Genomic DNA, 20337 nt, shown 5'->3' on the forward strand with positions numbered 1-20337 from the left:
GTGCCACAGTTATATCCTCGAGTCTTTCTGAGCGCAACGGATAATGGCAATAGTGAGATGCAGAATAGAAGGGGGCTGAGGGAATCACCCTGAAATACACCCCTTTTGAAAGTGACCCACCCTGTTTGAACTCTTGCTTGACCAGATGTTATGGTGAAGCGAGTTCGCCAAAGTGGTGTCAGTTGTTCAATGCATCTCACTATGTTGTCGGGTACCGCAAGGCATCTGAGCAAATGCAAGATGAGCTCATGCGAAATTGTATCAAATGCCTTACGGTAATCGATCCAGGCCATAGAGAGGTTACGCTTATATTGTATCGAGTCCTGCGTTACACATCTATCGATGAGCAGGTTCTCTTTACATCCAGCGACTCCTCTCTTCGACCCTCTCTGCTCATATATCCGTTCGAACACTCGGTCAACTGCGGTGAGTATTCGTGTGTATAAGATGCTTGTAAACAACTTATAACACGAATTCAAGCATGTTATCGGTCTGTAATTCTTAGGAATCGACAAATCTCCGCTTTTGGGGATAAGAACGGTCCGCCCCTCGACAAACCAATCCGGAATCGGCTGCTCTCCATCGAGCCATGAGTTGAAAACTCTGGCCAGATGGTGGTGGGTACTTGATAGTTTTTTCCACCAATAAGTGTTCAGCCCATCTGGGCCTGGAGCAGCAAAGTTCTTGGAACCAACGAGGGCCCTTCGAACGTCATCCGGGGTTATCGGGTTGCGCAGTTCATTGGGCTCAGGCTGTCGAAGCTCTCTGTTGAAAGCTTCGAACTGCGCTAGGGCTGGAGTGTCTAAGTTGAGTGGCTGCGGGTGTTCATAGATATCCTTCCAGAAGGATTCCACCTGATCAGCGGTCGGCGGATTATCCACAACACGTGGAGGCTCTTGGAATAAGCGAGAAGTTTTCTCGCGGAACCTAAGGTTTTCCGCGATACTTCTCGCTCGCCTCACTAGTGACTTCTTAGCAGCCACTAGCATTCGTATCCTATCAAGGCAGTGCTGTTTGGTGGTCAGCAGCACGCCTTGGCTCAAAGTGTGATGGATACGTCGTAGATTGGCGGCTATTCGCCGCACTGCGGGCGTGAAAGGTCTGTTGGCTGCCCTGTAATCCATCACACATTGGATACGAGACGCGTGTTGTCTCGCCGACGTGATTTTAGCCTCCATCTTGTGTACACGCCGTTCAATCTTCCGAGCCGCAAGGCCGGGATTTCGTCCTTCCGATTCGGAAAGCGATTGGACGACGTTATACACGGCGGTGTTGATTTGCTAGATGTCAGCCTCTTCTGTTAGAACACTATGAACCTCCGCATCCAAACGAGCCAGTTCTTGTGGCTTCAGGGGCTTAATCCTGTGGAGCGCCCTGCGTGTTCTGATTGTCGTCTCCATTGGTGGTATGGTGCTGGTCTCCTCTCCAGCCGTGCCAACGGGTGGTGGAACTGCCACTTCCACCACTTCGTTAGCAGGCTGGAAAGGAGCTATATAGCCCTGCCGCCGAAGATAGGATACGTAATCCCTAAGGTTTTGGGCGGAAAAGGCGGCATGCTCCGGATGTGTTTCACACCACAGAGCATGCAATCTCGCCATGTACCCTCTTCGCGCGGGCTCACTACTCTCGTAGCAATGCATAAGGCTATCTCTTAGTTCATGCGTCCACTCAAAACATCCGTTTTCATTGCCAGGGTTGTCATCAGTAGGCAAATCATCGTTTTGGGCCCCACCACCTTGCCTCTGACCCCTCCGAGCGGGTCGATTGTGGGGGCCCCTTCCTTGATTATTGGGAACCAAGTGTTGGGTCCACCGGGTGGTTAGCCCTGTGGACCCACGGCCGGCACCGGAGGAAGAATAGAGTTCTCCTTCCCGGGTGCGCCTGGGCTGCCGGTCCGGTTTTGCACCAGTTGCTCGGGTAAGTGGTGTCGCAACTCACCAAAGGCCAAGGGTGTTAGTGGCCATCCCTGCTATATTATTATTATTATTATTATTATTATTATTATTATTATTATTATTATTATTATTATTATTATTATTATTAACTATTCATAGTGAATATCCGAACGCACTCGGCAATGGTCAGTATATTATTGAAGGTCACTTTAATTCTTGCAGACTCGAGTTTTTGATTCAAACTCCAATGTGATTTTCCTATCATTTTCTTGCATAATTTCATTATTATATGCATATATTGTTGTGAAATCGAATAGGTAAATACCTTATTTTCCTCCAACGCTGCTGTGGGTGGTGTGATTTTTCTACGGAGCTGGAACTTGTGGATATCTCACTAGAACTGGCGGGACAGGAAGGTTTTTCACTGAATTTACTTTTAATAATAAGTATATAATATAATTTATATTTAATTCCTATATTTTCATACAATATTTTTTAGATTAATGGACAGAAAAATTTGGCGTGGCGTTTTCCTTCGTCGCCTCAAGAAGATTCTCCTTTGTTGACAAAAAATAGTTGAAAATCTATTTCTTCTCCAAGTTACCATCTATCAATTTTCATATTTACAAATTTTCAACTTCTTTATCAGGAAAATTATCTATTCTACGAATTTAACATTGGTTCTTGAATTTAGATACATTTTCATCTGATAACTTTGTACAAAAATAGTTAACCTCACTTTTATGTGAATATAAATATTTTCCAAAAGCATCACTTCATGTCAGTTTCTAAGGAAATGGATCACAACAATAATTCTTGAATTTTACATCATTCCATAATAATAACAATTGGTTTATTATGCCTTTTTCGATTTTTCATCACAGTTATTAATTTAATTTCATTTGACATTTCTTTCTGACCTATATTGGTTGTCTGTTTTTCGAATTTCAATTCATTTCGATGTACAAATCTTGATATTAAAATTTTCCACTCTTTTGTACTTGTTTCCTGTCAAGGCTGTGGGTTTCAATACATGTACAGGGTGTCCTCGCTGTGTATTTCTGTATCGGAAGTCGGATACAGAAATACACATACATATATGTACAGATATATACACATACATACATACAGAAATATATATATATATATATATATATATATATATATATATATATATATATATATATATATACATATATATATATATATATATATATATATATATATATATATATATATATATATATATATATATATATATATATATATATATATATATATATATATATGTTTGCTTTCAATTTAAGAGCCACCGGTAGACAGATGTTTCAGCCTATTGGGCATCGTCAGTACCGGGCAGGCGGTCCTCGATTGAGGACAAAATGTGAAAAACCAGAAAAGTACTTGATAAAAATAGCTGCGTAAACGCAAGTGGAACATAAGTGGAACCACCTATTGGTGTGACACCCAAGTCAACTTGCCCAGTTTTTAGGTCAGTGTTGGTGGTTTGACCAATCAACCGACAACTGCGGTAGCAAAAATTCGGGAAGCGAACCTGAAATGTCATCGGAAAACGAATCCACATGTTTCTAGGAATGATATGAAATTTAGAAAGGTTAATGCAGTCAAGCTGCTGGAAAATAATTCCATGAAAATCAAAAAATGAAAAGATAAGTACCTTTTGATCATCCCCACCATCCCGGTGGCTCTTAAATTGAAATCAATATGGGGATGATCATTTCAGCATTTCAGGTTAGCTTCCCAAATTTCTGCTACCGCAGTTGTCGGTTGATTGGTCAATCCACCAACACTGACCTAAAAACTGGGCAAGTTGACTTGGGTGTCACACCAATAGGTGGTTCCACTTATGTTTCACTTGCGTCTACGCAGCTATTTTTATCAAGTACTTTTCTGGTTTTTCTCATTTTGTCTTCGATCGAGGACCGCCTGCCCGGTACTGACGATGCCCAATAGGCTGAAACAGCTGTCTATCGGTGGCTCTTAAATTGAAATCAATATGGGGATGATCAAAAAGTATTTATCTATTAATTTATATATATATATATATATATATATATATATATACATACACATAAGAAAAGTTATAAATTTAATTTCAGAATATTTTCTAATGTGATATGTTCCTTGAACATATCATTCATGCAGTGTTACCGATTGTTCATTCGGTAAAATTTAATATATTCATCAGTAATTACAAATTTCCTGTTCACAACATTCTTTGTTTGCTTGAGTTCCACAATTAATAACGTTCCCGAATCTTCAATATCATCTAATGTTACCTGGAAGATTTTACAAATTCGATAAGCTCCTGCAATCCCAAATACAACAACAACCTTGGCCATTAAATAAACTTCATCGGGAGCACTAATATGTGTACTCGTAAGTATCGCAGCTTTCTTGGGCGTGTAACCTTTCCCATTTTGTTTCAGAAATGTAATTAGTTTGAAATATTTTGAAATGTCTACTTTATTATTGGATTGTAACATACTTCTAATCATTGAATAATTCGACCACACTGTTGATGGCTTTTGTTGTTGTGCCATTTCCGAAAAATAAGCCAATAACGCCGTCTGCGAGAAAGAACTGCATGTCTTTTTCATCTTCCATTCCATGAATCTTGAATACGCGATTCCATAAATATTCCGCGATTTAGCTGGCAATAATTTTTGTGACGCTACTTTCGCTGCACCTACTAACTCCGGTGGGGTCAGAGAAAACTCGGAATTAGAAATTTTTCGAAATAACTACTCATCACTAAGTTCGTAATTTTTAAATCAAATCACATAATTGAATTGACAGATATTTGATCTTCTATTGATAGATTTATTAGCAACGCTATAAGTACAGCCTACCTGTTTAAAAATTCAAATTTCACATCAATAATTTTTTGACTTCAACATATTGTAATAATATGTTTTTTTCGTCGTTTTTCTCGTAACAGAAAAAATTGTGTATTATACATGGTAAAAATGTTATACTCGAGCTAAAATCTAATACTTTTTTCCCTTGTATAATAAATAACTATTATTGTGTTTCAAAATAGCTCCCTTGATTATCGAGACACTTTTGCATTCGTTCAAATCATTTGTCAACGCAGTTCTTCCATTTCTCTTGAGACACCTCCAAAACATGGTTTTTGAACGCTTCAACTACTTCTTCGGCGCTCGTTAATCATTAACCACGCAGTTCACCTTTGATATTCGGGAACATGAAGAAGTCATTGAGTGCTTATTTAGGACTGTGGTGCTTTTGATGTTTATTCATTTGTAATTGACAGTATAACTTACATAGGTATAATGATATAAGGAGTGGGCCCTGTTATAGGCTTATGCATCTTCAGGGTTGGGTTCCTCTCTGTCAATTGTGTGGGAATACCCACACAATTGATTGCTGCTTTGTTTCCAGCTCATACGCATATATCCATGATTCATCACGTGTCACGATTTTATACACTCGTTTCAAAGTACCATTGTTGAACTTTTTTATCATTTCCTTACACCTCTTGACGCCAGCCTTTTTTGAGCGATTAAATAATGATAGGGCATCCAACGATAACATCTTTTTCACAACTGAGTGTTCATGCAAAATCGAAAGTATTGAAGTGGAATTGATGTGCAAGGATGCCTCTGTGGCACAACAATCGTTTTTGAACAGCCTTGACGGAATTCATCGGCGGCCGAACTACGACCGTGGTTGAATTGACTATAACAGCGATATACTATGGTTTTCGATGTTGTTTTATCGCCATGCAAAGAACTGAGTTCATCGACACCTTCTTGTTGAAATAATCGACGTCGAAAGTTGTGAAAAATAATCCAACAATAAACTTGTCTTGCAAAATTTCCATTTTTCGATTAAAATTGTTTTCTCAACTCATTGTTAACAAAACAAATAACAATCACGTTGTGAGTATGTTTATGCTAAAAAATGTGTTTCCACATTTCACCTATCGACATCAGTTTTGCCAGTTCCCGAAATATAAATAGTCTCCCATCAGTCAGAGGCAAACACACCAAATAAAACAAATTCCGGAAACCAATTTCGAAGATTTTCGCAAAACGAACCACTCACTTCATACTTGATAGATGATGTCATGAAAAATATTTAAATTTCATGTATATTATATTATTACAGTCGCTGATTATACAATGAATTGTTGCGAAAAAATATAGAAAATTTCCACTCAATGCTCTCGAACAAACTTTTTCAGAATCCTATTAAAGTTCTATGTGCATTCACTGAAATAAATTGGTAGTCAATAAGTGAATGCAGGAACTGAGAACAATAACACGCACTTTGCATTTCAATTGTGAAGACCCCAAAGAAACCCAGCCAGACAAACTTCGGTAATGAGAAATAATGAGGGATTCTAATGCCGTTAACCGATTTAGAACAGTTCATTAGCTCCAGGATTATGTTCGATCAATGAAATTGAATATGTGAAATAATATTCCGTTGGAAAATCCTCTTTGAGAACTTCATCAAAATGATTACAACAGGTCGATGTAAGGGAATTTGCGGTCAATCCGGTTACTGGATAATTAAAGTTTCACTCTCAATCCGTCATGATCCACACGTAAAGGGATTATTCGCATGTGATACCCAATTTTGATAAATCGTTGCTTGAAAGCAGATCCGGTTTTCAAAGCAATATTCCAATAGGATATTTGTTTATTCTCCATTAGGATAAGCTCAACTGACAGTCTCATTTCGAAGCTTTACGTAATTATTGTCAAATTAGTTATTCATATAACAACCCATGAAATGAAGCGTCATTTATGTTGATAGTGATAGTTCATACCTATACTGGCAGTTTTGCCTTTTTTGTGTGATATTTCTGTGATGAATATTTCCGTCAGAAAACATGTTTTTGAAGAGTATTATATTTTCACAATTTCAGTCACTCTCTCCACAAAATTTGTTTCCACCAACCTATGCTAGGGGTAGAACTTATTACTTTCCAAGCTGCTGTAAAAAGAACGTTTTGATATCTCTAAATGACTGCATATTTCTCTCAGACTCAACTTGAAATTTGTTGTAACACTGGTGTTTCTTATGGCGTTTCTCTCAGATATAATACATTTGAGTAGACCAGCTGTCGTATATATATATATATATATATATATATATATATATATATATATATATATATATATATATATATATATATATATATATATATATATATATATAATTTTGATTACCGATGTAGGTGGCTGTGATCTATCGTTTGAAAATAGTTTCATCACCGCAATGATGCCATATCTACTTGATACTGCATTATTCTGTAATAAAAAATGAATATCTTTCAGAAACAAACTGATTTGATTTCTAGGTCACTTAAAAAATTTGCACACTGGAAAATGATATTTCAAAGTGAGTCCTCTTTCATACTGAGCCGTTTGGGACATGCAATAGTGGACTGTTCAAAAAATAAGGTAAACGTTTAAATTTCGCGGGCTACGTACATTCGATTACCGGTTTTTTTATATTGATACACTCGTTTTGAACGTGTGTTCACAGCTCCAGCTCTTTAAAATATTCAGTTTGTTGATGAAAAACATAAAAGTTAGAAATGTTTTGCCTGTTCGGCGATTTGAAAAAAATGGATTGAAGAGTTTGCAGCAAATTTTGTGTTAAACATGGAATCAAGTGCTCGAAAACACGCTCGCTCTGGACGCCACAATACATCAATAACGGATAAACATGTTGAGGAATGATAAAAAATTCTCGATAATCGTCGAATCATTTCAATATATGTTTTTCCGTCAACCAGCTATCGCACCCATACAAACGATAACCCTCAGAAGTCGAAACCTGTGCGAGCTAAGGACTAACGAGGTCTTACCTTTTAACGTGTGATTCCTAACACGGCAAGTGAAAATCGAGCGTTCAGTCTAGGGTTCGAACCATCGACTTACACATCAGCCGATTGACTGAGTGAACAAAGTACCCACGTTGAACCGCTACCGACTTTCAGAGCAGTTGCTGAGGATGTCAGAATATCGGTTGGCTCATGGCATGCATTTTTTTCGTAAATTTTGGGCATGAAGCATATGGTACCAAAGTTCTTTTCAAAATTGCTGAATTTTGATAATAAAAACCGTTGCTCAGGAATTTTTGAATGACGTGTCAACGATGATTCAGATTTTCTTGGAATATTCGTAATTAATGACCAATCATGGGTGCATGGTTATGACACCAAAACCAGAGTCTGATCGTTCCAATAGAAGAGCCCAGGAGAACCAAGACAAAAAAAAGCCAAGTTCCATCAAATGTCAAGGTTTTGATCACTGTTTTTTTCTATTACCGTGGCGTATTGTATCGGGAGTTCTTGCCACATGATCTTAGGGTTAATAAGGAGTATTATCTTGAAATTTTGTGCCGCTTGCGAAAAGCAAGCGGTATTGTGAAAGAACAATTCATGGCCTTCGCATCACGATAATGCATCTGCTCAGTCATTATTGCTTGTTCGTATTTTTTTTGGCAAAAACACCGACATCATATCTTAGCCACCGTATTCACCAAATTTGCCCACTTTTTTCCTCAATAGTCGCGAAACGATTGAGGAATCGCTAAAGGATCTCAAGGACATATAAAAAATGCATCTTTGAACTGATTTGAAGATTGGAAAAAACGCTGACATAAATGTATTATATCTGAGAGAAACGCCATAAGAAACACCAGTTTTACAACAAATTTCAAGTTGAGTCTGAGGGAAATATGCAGTCATTTAAAGATATCAAAACGTTCTTTTAACAGGAGCTTGGAAAGTAATGAGTTTTACCCCTAGCATAGGTTGGTGGAAAAAAATTTTGTGTACATTGATATAAATCAAAAGGGTAAATTTTTGGACAGAACACTCAAAAAATGGAGGCAAACCGCGGACACGATTTGTTTAATATATTGAATGTTACGTCTTGTTGTGTTTTGATTTGTATTTGTTCCTCGATAAGTTATTTATGACTGTTAAACTTATGGATGTTTGTTTTCCCATATGTCCATACGGTTTCCCTTATTGACTTGTTTTATGAGTTTTATGTTCTCTGGTGGAGGAAAATTATGTTTGTTTTGTATAGCGCGTGTTACGAGGTTTAATTTGTATATTATTGGGTTTATGTATGCCTTTTTGTGCACGTCGTACATTTGGAACAGTTTTTTCTTGGTTTGGCAGATATAGAATTTGTTGCAGTCCGAGCATTGTATGCTGTACACCCCGTTCAGATTTTTGTCGTTTTCTTTTTCATAGCTGTTTATTTTTTGCGTTATTTTCGTGTTTGGCTTGTATGTGATGTTGATGTTCGGGGGTTTGAAGATGTTTGTCACTTTTTTGGTTTGGTTACGTACGTAGGACAAGAAGATAAAAAAATTACGTATAAGTAAAATATAAAAACGCCTTTTTTATAAAAACCAGAAGAGATAGGTATAGGGAACTTCAATACAGTTTTGAAGGAAATTTACTTTTGCGTCAAATTACGCCAACAAATATGGGGTATTTCATTCAATTTTAAGAAGTTATTTAATTAAATGTGTGTCCAAATATTGAGGCAATTTTTTTCGCCACTCGGAATAATATTGCATTAAAAATTTCATGTGGTAGTTGAATTTAACCTTTGAGGTAAACAGTACATTCAATCACGGGCAGTTCGTTACACGTTTCAAGGTGAAAACAATTTTTAAATTATGGTCTGTATTTTTAAATTTCGCGAAATTTCTCTTGAACGGTCACTTTTAAGTATAAGAAATACGATAGTATCTCACCTTTATTTTGTCTATAGTAACTGAAAATACAAAAAATATAGGGGTTTATATCAAAATAATTTTGGAATATGCTCCTCATGCCCCTTATGGACTGTGCTGAAAGTTTTTCTCCAACTCTCTTAATTTCTCGTAGAAATACCGAGGTGAATGTGGTATATTATGGGGACATTTGGTGCTTATGAGGTCGGCCCTGGCAACGTTTTCTTATCTAACGTATTTTGTAGGGACAGTCCCCGTAACAACTTCTTATAGATCGTATGTTATCAGGACGGTCCTCACAAAATGGATCGGTTGTTGTGAGGAGTCCATTTCGATATGCTTCAATGTTGCTTCACTATGATGAAATAAGAAAAGCATACGATGTCATAAAACTGAATAATCGTATTCAACTGAAGAATTTAAACTACTCTCTCCACACTGAATTTATGCATGTATCCCTAATAGCCCAAGCTTTTATGTAAATTTTCCATCTTAACTGACAAATGACGTTTTGTCTTATGCGATTCGATTTCAGGATTTTTACTTCGATTTATACATCTCAAATGTGCCATAAAAGGCAGAATAACAATGCAATTGCCATGCAGCATTTAGGGTAGTTATATTTTATCAAACTTTCAACCTGATATGGTGATATCCAAAACATTTTGCATGAATTGAGTTCATATTTGGTAGCGACATTGGATTTCAATTTGAAATGACGAATAACCCATCTTCAATAGATATGAAAACTCTACATAGTAGATGAGGATTTAATTCAATAAATAAGTCCTATCCTGATTTTCATCTTGATTTTCCATCTTGACATGATTTTATTGATTGTGAGAGATGTTGATCAGATTTTTATATATTTATAAGTTAGTTTTGGGAGGTTTTTGCCAACGGCATTTCTAGTTATTTTTGAAAAGCTTGAGTAAATAATTATAGATTTTTGAAAGGATTATCTCAGGACATCATAGCCAAAATATTTACTCCTATTAGTGAACCAACTATAGTTATTACGAATTAATACAAAATTTCACTTTGTGAAATATATTTTTCTTTAGTTTTTATTCAATTTTTGTTATTAGTCAGTAATAGTCAGTTATAACAATTGAAAATGTTAGTTTAATGAGAAACTACATTTTTAATGAAAACTTATAAAAATAAAAATACTTAATACAGTTAAGAGGAAGAATACAACTCAAAACATAACTACCTTGACATAATCATCGGATATAACCACAACAAAACACAATTTCAAATGGCAAGTTACAGGAAACCTACACAAACAAGCTCCATCATATCCGCAAGTTCAAACCATCCACCATCACAAAAAATTACTGCCTATAACGCATTCATATATAGAATGTTAAGGATACCACTTAGCAATGAAGCCCGAAACAAAGAACGGAAAATCATATACCAAATAGCGAACAAAAACGGATACACCCAAAAGACAATAGATAAATTAGAAAACAGAATCAAACGAAAAATACAGAACAAGGATCAAGCCACCCCAACAGACAAAACAACACAACGATGGACAGCATTTACGTACGCAGGACACCAAACCAAAAAACTAACAAACATCTTCAAGCCACTGAACATCAACATCACATACAAGCCAAACACGAAAATAACACAAAAAATAAACAGCTATGAAAAAGAAGAAGACAAAAATCAAAACGGGATATACAGTATACAATGCTCGGTCTGCAACAAATTCTATATCGGCCAAACCAAGAAAAAACTGATCCAAAGGTACGATGAGCACAAAAAGGCATACATGAACCCAATAGTTTATAAATCAAACCTCGCAACACACGCCATACAAAACAAACATAATTTCCCCCCACCAATGAACATAAAACACATAAAACAAGTCAATAAGGGACACAGCACGACCAGCTGTCGAGAGTGCTCGCAGATAATTAAATAGAAGTTATAGAGCTTCAAATCCTTTTTGTCACTTACATTAATAGTAAAATATATATGAGGATAAAGTACGAAGAACTGTTTTCTCGGGTTTCGCTCCGTGTTGTGTGTATTTTATCCCCATAAGTATTATTTTCACAACGTTTCGGCAAAGTCTCATTTGCCATCTTCTGGTGATGTCTGGTTTTTTCAACCAGTCTGGTGGACATAACTGGAATCACCTATCGGTGTGACATCTAAGTCAACTTGCCAAGTTTTTATGTCAGTGTTGGTGGTTTGATCAATCAATCGACAACTGCGGTGGCAGAAATTTGGGAAGCTAACCTGGTATGTCATCGAAAAACGAATCCACATGTTTATAGAAATGATATGAAATCGAGAAAGGTTAATGCAGTCAATCTGCTGGAAAACAATTCCATGAAAATCAAAAGATGAATAAATAAATGCCATTCTGATCATTCCCATATTGGCTGCACCGCGCTGATGAGGCCAATAGCCAGAAACACGTGTCCGCGGTTTGTCCCCCTTTTTGGAGTGTTATGTCCACTATTTGTTACATTTTTTATTTGTATCATACACACTCGATAAAATCTTTCTCTGTATATATATATATATATATATATATATATATATATATATATGTATATATATATATATATATATATATATATATATATATATATATATATATATATATATGTATATATATATATATATATATATATATATATATATATATATATATATATATATATAAATATATATTACAATGTAGGTTTTTACGGATGGTAGAATATGATGTGTTGTTTTTCCGGGTGTTCATCCGTTGTGTACTATTCGAGAGGTGTGGACACCTCTCGAAGCGAAGCAGTAACTCGTCTTGATAATGCCATCTGAGATGATGGCGAAACGTCGACTATCGAATAGTACCCAACGGATGAACACCGGAAAAACAACACATCATATATATATATATATATATATATATATATATATATATATATATATATATATATATATATATACTTCAATCAGATTTACTCCAGCTCTATTGGTTCTGGGGGACGCAGTAAACCCGTAATTTGTAAAGATGCAGTATTGATAGAGAGATGTATATATATATATATATATATATATATATATATATATATATATATATATATATATATATATATATATATATACTATTGTGTTTTTATTTAACTCAGTTAACTAATTTCCAAGGCCGTAATTTAATTACAATTACAATCAAATTTTACCGAAACATCCTGAAATATAAAATGAAATTCAATATCACAGTATGAAGTGAACGTCTACAATCCAAAAATTACAAGAAGAAATACAGGTTCGTATTCAAAAATTCAAAGATGGAGGTGGTCCAATTCAGATGACACTCTATATAAAAGATTCATGGACATATTCTGGTAGCCCACATCAAGTGCCAATGGCAAAATATAGACGGATTTTCAATATGTCTGCGAAAAAAGAAGATATATGCAAAATAATGATTTGGGATTTTTTGTTTTTTCCTGTTTATCTCCAGATCCAAAAGAGCTATTTTCGATTTTGTTACATCATTGAATGAGTCTCCAAAATACGTAACTTTGCCACGATTTAACGACATATATATATATATATATATATATATATATATATATATATATATATATATATATACATATATTCACTTTGAAAATTTAATGGAGGGCATATTCGGACATTCTCTAGCCAGCTAAAATATTTTCGACAATGCGGTGTTGCCGCTTCTATTAGAAAGCAGTAGCAACTTTGATTTTTCAAATGGAACACTCTGTATATAATATCCTAATAATATCGACATTTTCGTCACTTCAGAAGTTGCAAATACCTTCAAAACGATGGAACAAAATTATTCAAACGAAGTTCTTATGAATTTGTTTATTATTTTTGGACAGTGTGACAAAATTATCAGCAGATGATGCAGAAAGTTCAATGAAATGTATCCGAAACTACCGCCAATGAACCTCAAGAAATTTATACGAATTCAGAACAATTTCAATATGTTTGGATAAACTTTAAAAAAGCACCAAGAAACTTGAAATTGGAAATATTGATATGAATAATTATAAAAAAGTAAAACAATCATGTGGAATATTTCAAAATATGTTCGAATCGCTGGACGTTCACTTCCAAGCACATTAAAATGCGGGTGTTGACTGCTTTCGTGGTGGCAGATCTGATTTCATTGGGATCCAAATCTTCGAATGTTTGGGCAATCCTTTCTAACAATTCATCTCTCGAACGCACAGGTATTTTGTAAACTTTTTCTTCAAACATTTCCCACAAATAAAAATCTAATGGATTGAGATCAGGTGATCTTGCTGGCCAATTCCATGGTCCCAAGCGCCTCATCCACCGATCGTCAAATAGTCTATCCAGTTCTGCGCTCACTTCTCTTGTGCAATGTGCAGGAGCTCCGTCTAGTTGGTACCAACAGTTTCGATAATCTTCGAGTGGCAGATTATCCACGAAACTGTCTACAGTATTCTCCAAAATATTCAGGTAGCTTCTGGATGTTAATGACTCCTCCTTATATCACGTACCTCAATTTGTTGTCCATCAACATGCAGAAGACATTAAAACTAAATTTTTCTTGAAATCCGGCTTCTTTTGTGACGTGAGGATTTTCACTGGACCAATAATGACGATTTTCTCTATTGAAAATCCCTTCTCTTGAAAATTCCGATTCATCAGTCCAAATAATTTTATTTTAAAAAAGTGGATCTTCTTGAATGCGTGTCAACAACATTTCACAAAATTCTACTCTCTGTTGAGGATCTTGAGGCTTCATTGCTTGAATTTTGGTGAATTTATAATCATGCATTATATGTCTTCGCAAGATTCTTTGAACCGATGAATATTTTATACCCAAATCTTCTTAAGCACTTCTTATCGATGACTCGGAAAATGCGTGAAAATATGCTAAGACATTAATCTGGTTGTCTTCGAAAGTTACGGGTCGAGGCAAGTTTCTTGGTGTTTCTAAAGTTGATCCAAATGCATTGCAATTGTTCTGAATTCGTATAAATTTCTTGAGGTTCATTGGCGGTAGATTCGGATACATTTCATTGAACTTTCTACATGTTCTGCTGATAATTTTGTCACACTGTCCAAAAATAATAAACAAATTCATAAGAACTTCGTTTGAATAGTTTTGTTCCATCGTTTTGAAGGTATTTGCAACTTCTGAAGTGACGAAAATGTCGATATTATTAGGAGAATGTCACAACGCTACTGTCAAATAGTAATCATGGCCTGCTTACCAAATACCGAATGGAAATACCATTCTGAAGGGACATTTTCACAAATAAATGTTCATAAGTCCGAAACTTGACTAGATAGATATAGGTATGATATACATAGAAAAGAAAGCAAATTTCAGCAGCTTTCCGAATTTTCAATAATATACAGGGTGTTCCATTCAAAATAATCAAATTTCAGCAACTTTTTCAAGCAAACGAAAAAACTGTATTTTTTTACCACCCTGTATTGAAGTAACGGAGATTAGGCTGACGTGTGGGAAGTGTCCGAGTATCACCTAACTCCAAACCAAATTTCGATATCATAGTACTTCCTAACTAAAAGATATCGGCATTTTTAGAAGTCATGATTTTCGAAGAAAAAAATTGAAATTAATTTTTATTTCGAAAACGGTAACAGATAGGTATGGAGAAATATCAAGGAAAGTTGTCGGGCAATTGTTGGAGATTCCAAAAATAATATTATATACAGAGTGTTCCATTTGAAAAATCAAAGTTGCTACTGCTTTCTAATAGAAACGGCAACACCGCATTGTCGAAAATATTTCAGTTGGCTAGAGAATGTCCGAATATGCCATCCATTGAATTTTCAAAGCGAGCCGTTGTCTGGTTCACCAGAAACGTCTAATGTGCCATCCACCGTGAATCAGCCTGTATATATATGTATATATATATATATATATATATATATATATATATATATATATATATATATATATATATATATATATATATATATTCTAATACCACCAAGAAATCTACTACATATCATACAGGGCGTGCTAAAACTACTATTATTTCCATTGTGCATAAAAGTAGTCGAAAGTTCATTTTTTCAAATGAAACCCCCTGTATATTACTCGATAAATTGAAAGATGATGAAAAATGCTTCAAGATGATATACATGTTCCTATACCTGAATCGTCAAGTTTTCCTAATAAAGCCGTTTTTGTGGAAAAATAGTTATTCACATTCTACCTACGAGTGTTGAAAGTGGCATTTTATTTTGTGATTGGGGATTATTGCAAAACGAGCGTCATCGAGTGGAGCAGACTCACGGACAAAATTAAATCAGTTTTAACAAATGTATCATACAAATTTTTTTGATATAACGTTACTGCTGATAATAAAAAAATTTATAGGGTCCATGGGATTTGAACACACGATCTTTGGATTACAAGGCATATGTTACAACTACATACGCCAACTCACGTTATTTTAAGGAGGATTATTGGTTAGTCATGAAGGACTTTCTACGGTTGGACTGAATACTACTTCGTCATCGTCAGTAACCTCATAGGGATTTAATATTACCAATAGCACGAACTGCATATGTGGTAGGTGTTCTGATTGAAGTGTTTCTATCAAAGAGATTTTCAATAAAAGTTGTACAAAAAATAATTCCTAAAGAATTTGATTTCTAGGTAGCCGTGGAAATATCAAGCTTATGACAGTTTGGTGACTTTTATGAGTAATTGATAAATGGTTATTGACGGTGTTTCAAAAAATCGCCAAAAATGAATGCAAATATTGATTATTCAAACGATGTTCTTATGAAATTATTCATTGTTGACGGACAGTGTGATCAAATCAGTGCCAGAACTTGTAGAAAATTCAAACAAATGTATCCTGAATCAACACGAATGAACGAGAGGAAGTTTGTAAGATTACAAAATAATTTCCTTAACTATGGCTCCATGTTGAGAGCACCTTCAACATTACCAAAATCTATTACTTCAAATAAGGACAATACTGTTAACGTTTTGGCATATGCATATGCATATCCAGAAGCTTCCATTCGCAGTGCAGAAAAAGATTTAGATGTATCACATGCTTCAGTACAACGAATTTCTAAAAATCACGGAATGCATCCGTATAAATTTACCAAAGTTCAAGCTCTAAAAGCAGAAGACTGAACGTAGAATACATTTTTGTGAATCCCTTTTGATTCATACACAGGAAATTTACGAGAAATGGTATTTTCAATAGAAGGAATAAATATTTTTCGGCTGATCATAATCTTCATATCACAAAAGATATGGGTTTTCAAAAAAATTTTGACCTGAATGTTTTCTGTATTCTGAAGAACAATAAAATCAGCTTTTTTTATTTATGAAGACACACTGAATGCAGAGAGATATTTTTCAGAGTTTTTCATAAAAATTTGCCTTCAGAGGAATTTAGGAATTCGTGGTTTCAACTGGACGGAGCGCCAGCTCATTCCACCCAGGAAGTTTCCAGGAAACTTGACGAACTCTTCGACGATCGTTGGTTTAGGCGTTTATGGCCGTGAGATTGGCCACCGAGATCACCCGATATCACGCCACTTGACTTTTTTTATGGGGTGTTTTAAAAGAAAGGGTATACAGTACTCCAGTGCCTACCAAAGAAGAATTGCGACGGCCAATAGTGCGGAGTATTGAAGATCTGGATCCCCAGGAAATTGAAAAAGCAACCACAAGTGGCGTACAAAAATACATTCCAAATGTTCAGAATGTAATGGACATTTTCAGCATTTATTGTGAAAATGTGATATTTTGTTTACAATTTTGTTATTTTGAATCATCCTATTCTGTTATTGTCTGTACTTTCACATGTTTTAGCCCACAAAATCTTACTTTTTACCTAGAAATGATTGATTTTTGGTACAGTTGATCTCTGGAAACTTTGAGCCATAGGAAATTATTTTGTTATTTTACAAACTTCCTCTCGTTCATTGGTGTTAATTCAGGATACATTTGGTTGAATTTTTCACACGTTCTGACAATGATTTGATCACTTTGTTCATGTGTATAATGAATAATTTCATAAGAACTCCGTTTGAATAATCGATATTTGCATTCATTTTGAAGATGATTCGAAACACCGTCGATAACTCTTTGTAAATTACTTATGAAAGTAACCGCACTGCTATAAGCTTGATAATTCCACTGATACATAAATCCAAATTCTAAAAAAAATATAATGTTTCAGGAAGAAGCGACTTTAATGAGAAAACTTGACGATTCAGTTATGATATATCATCTTGAAGCATTTTCCACCATCTTTCAATTTACCGAGTAAGATACAGGGATTTCATTTAAAAAAATGAACTTTTGACTACTTTTATGCACAATGGAAATAATAGTAATTTTTGCACGCCCTGTATGATATGGTGTCGATTTCTTGGTGTTATTTATATATTTCGAGTGTGTCTGAACTATCATAAAAATATCAACTTTTCATGAATTGAGAGTACTGATGTACTTAATTTCAATTAAGGCTATGTTTTGGACCATAATTAGCACAATTTATTTTTTATCTCCAAAACAAATAGAGATAGGTATAGGACATTATCAACAAAAAAGTATTAAAATACCAAAGCGAATCCAAAAATGTATTAATATACGGGGTGTTCCATTTGGAAAAATAAAGTTGCTACTACTTTTTGATAGAAGTGGCAACGCCGCAATGCTGAAAATATTTTAGATCGATAGAACAGGTAAGGAAATGTGAGAGGTGGAATTTTCAGAAAAATCATGCTTTGCGTGTTCCAGAAACGTCTAACCTACCATCGACCGTGTGTCACGCTGTATTTGAAAATTTTCTGTGATATCAAAATTCTTAGTGCTCCGGCAGATACCTGTCCTTACCTCTAAATCTTACCTCTATTCTTCAAAGTTGCTCAGCTCAATCGAAGCTCATGCAGCTCTCTTTCTCAGAGTAGAGTTCTTGGAAAGGTCTTATAAATAAAATTTTGTATGTCTGTGTTTTTGAAAATAAAGCTTTGTCTCAAAGTTAAAAAAATATATAATGAATGTCAAATTTTGTAAATGTTTTGTCAAACCAAACTTAAATTACCCTAAAACTGCGCCAAAATACCTCATGCTAAGAAATATTCCAATAAAAGTTAAATTTGAAACAAAAATATTCTTAGAATAGTGTTTCGTACAGTTAAATTCACGTGTAACGGCAAATTAGTTACTTGAAAACTTAAGATGTCTGTGATTCGTGCGTGGGAAACGATTCTAAAAATATCTGTGCTAAATGTCAGTGAATTTTTCAAATTTTCCTAATATTAAATCCAGTAATAGTTCATGTAAATAAAATGATGAAGTTCGTTAATAAATAAAAGTTCAGAAGTTGTGATTTTCACACTGGAAGTTCCTTGTGACTGGAAAACTTTTGATTCGATTTGGAGGTTATGAATTGTTCAAGATTTTCAAAAAATGTATTCTTCTTATGGATTGGGAATTATAAATAATATTGTAATACCTCAAAACTGGTACAACTTCCCTGGATTGGTTTTCCCTTGATTGGAATTTTGAATTCTTCCAGACACTCTAAAATCTCCAGTAAGTATCCTTTCTTGTTATTATTATTTATACTCTGGCTCCTATTGATGGATTTATATTGATAAGAACATGCAAAACGGCCTTTTCTCTTTCTTTTCCTTTTTTTAATTTCTAACAGCTCTTCAAAAAATTCGCGTCTGGACAATTCAAAAGCTTCTCTCCTCCCCTTATTGATTCACCCCTGGCAACCAGACAAAATTTTCCTGCCTACTGCTTTTCATAACAATAATTTTGAAATTTCTTCAATTTTGACACTTTTCACGGTTCACACATATTATATTTACGATTTCTGTTTCCAAATTTTCACTAATACTAATAATGATTAATTTTGATTACATTTCATCACATTTTGTTTTCAATTTTTCTAATTTTGAATCCAAAATTAGAAAAAGTTAACACCTCCTTTTCAATTTATCAATCTGATTGGCTACTCTTTAGTTGCATCCAAATCATGTACTGAGTGTTCTTATCATTTTTCAGATAAAATTCCTAATGTCAGTGTTAATTGAATTTTTGTTATTAATTTGTAGTGTAAATCTGTTTTATTGTATGTTATTATGTTGTATTAATGTCTTTACTGTTTTCAGTGTATTTATCCCGATGATTGATGGTTTCTGGTTAGTTGTGCTGTTTGGAAATGATCTGAAATACTCTAATACTGATAAGTCACAACTTTGCCTGATCTGGGCATGAACATTACTCCAAATTATACAGATAAGGATTTGAATAAAGGTAAAGTATCTGGCTTTCTAATAAAATTAAACATCTGAGAATAACTTTGATTTTCACAAACTTTCAACACTGAACTAACAAAATATGTGAACTTTTAACATCAAATTAATGATAATATGAAAAACTTTTAACATCGAACTATCAAAATAAATACAAACTTTTAACTTTCAACTACTAAAATAAATGTAAACTTTTAACTAATTAAAATTTGAAAATCTTTAACTTTGCAATAATCTTATAAAACAAACTTATCATAACAGAAAAAAATATATATATATATATATATATATATATATATATATATATATATATATATATATATATATATATGTATATATATATATATATATATATATATATATATATATATATGTATATATA

At 34.4% G+C, this 20337-nt stretch overlaps 1 long non-coding RNA gene across 1 annotated transcript; it reads left to right on the top strand.

The window, feature by feature from the left end:
• The first annotated feature begins 18967 nt into the window (after positions 1-18967).
• LOC141480219 (uncharacterized) lies at positions 18968-19862 on the top strand. The gene is made up of 2 exons (XR_012464228.1): positions 18968-19224; positions 19812-19862. It is a non-coding gene; the product is annotated as an uncharacterized lncRNA (long non-coding RNA).
• The last annotated feature ends 475 nt before the right edge of the window (positions 19863-20337 follow it).

Source organism: Leptinotarsa decemlineata, unplaced genomic scaffold (genome assembly GCF_025532065.1).
Source record: "Leptinotarsa decemlineata unplaced genomic scaffold, Ldec_3_MD MMD2_P_RNA_scaffold_6, whole genome shotgun sequence".
Taxonomy (NCBI): Eukaryota; Metazoa; Arthropoda; class Insecta; order Coleoptera; family Chrysomelidae; genus Leptinotarsa; species Leptinotarsa decemlineata.